This window comes from Schistocerca cancellata, chromosome 10 (assembly GCF_023864275.1).
Source record: "Schistocerca cancellata isolate TAMUIC-IGC-003103 chromosome 10, iqSchCanc2.1, whole genome shotgun sequence".
NCBI lineage: Eukaryota > Metazoa > Arthropoda > Insecta > Orthoptera > Acrididae > Schistocerca > Schistocerca cancellata.
The window spans coordinates 8412917-8414180 of NC_064635.1; the positions used below are offsets into that span (position 1 = coordinate 8412917).

Genomic DNA, 1264 nt, shown 5'->3' on the forward strand with positions numbered 1-1264 from the left:
CACTATTCCTTTTATTGCCTACTGTACAATTTTTCTCCAGTATGCTCTCTGAATTTTTACGTTAGTTTTATGTCACTCATAGCGCTGTCGACAAATTGCACGTTGCGGCGCAAAGTATACGGGGGTTTTCACGGCATTTTCATTTTATTGGTGACCACTTTCTCCTTGTGCAACTTAAAACTGAAGATCATTTGCACGGGCTGACTGAAGATGGTAGTCAGTAATAAAAGAAATTGTGCTCCAGATTGTTTTTGCTTTTTTTTCTCATTTATTGTAACAGCTCCACTTAGACGATGCGGTACGAACGCACGTCTGTTGGCTATCAATCCATCTACGCATCAGAAGAAAAGAGACGTGGACAAGGCATGTTACGAAGGTGAGAAGTGACAGTTACAGAGAGAGAGAGAGAGAGAGAGAGAGAGAGAGATCACAAACGTCGGAAACCGGTTCAACCCGCTGTGCAGCAGGCAGGTAGAAAGCGCTGGATGTATGAACTCATTATGTTGTCTCAAGAAACGTGTGTTTCCGTAGTGTAGTGGTTATCACGTGCGCCTCACACGCGCAAGGTCCCCGGTTCGATCCCGGGCGGAAACATCATTTTAAATTCTAGCAAGCAGTTTCGTGTTGCTGCTAAAATGCACTCATATAAAAAAAACTAAATTCTACTCTGAATTCCCATGCCTAATCAATTTGAACATGAAGTGATCGTTTTAAAGTAGCCTTCAATACGTATTTCCTCTTATTCCCTTTATTCAGGTCTCATTATGTATGACAGTCTTCCAATCAAATTCTTAATGGTAAAATTGTAAACCATATTATAACCATAATGTGTTTTTATCTGCATTGCTCCTATAGTAAACGTCTGCGATTTCTTTTACACATAAAATAAGCACCTCCAAACTATGGAGTGAAGTCCTCGAAAAATCGACCTCAAAAAATCAAACTACACACATCAAAAAAGTTCTGCATCACCTCGGTTCCGCCGGCCGGAGTGGCCGAGCGGTTCTTGGCTCTTCAGTCTGGAACCGCGCGAGCCCTACGGTCGCAGGTTCGAATCCTACCTCGAGCATCGATGTGTGTGATGTCTTTAGGTTAGTTAGGTTTAAGTAGTTCTAAGGGGACTGATGACGTCAGAAGTTAAATACCATAGTGCTCAGAGCCCCTTCGAACGTCGGTTCCGAGAGTTCCGCAACCTGTACAAAAAATTGGAACAGAGATCAACATAAACATAATTTCCGCCCTTTGTATTGCTCATGAAAACCAC

General features: G+C 42.4%; 1 non-coding gene across 1 annotated transcript; it reads left to right on the forward strand.

Moving 5' to 3' along the window:
• The first annotated feature begins 521 nt into the window (after positions 1-521).
• On the forward strand, positions 522-594 carry Trnav-cac (transfer RNA valine (anticodon CAC)). The gene has a single exon. It is a non-coding gene; the product is annotated as a tRNA-Val (tRNA).
• Positions 595-1264: the final 670 nt, after the last annotated feature.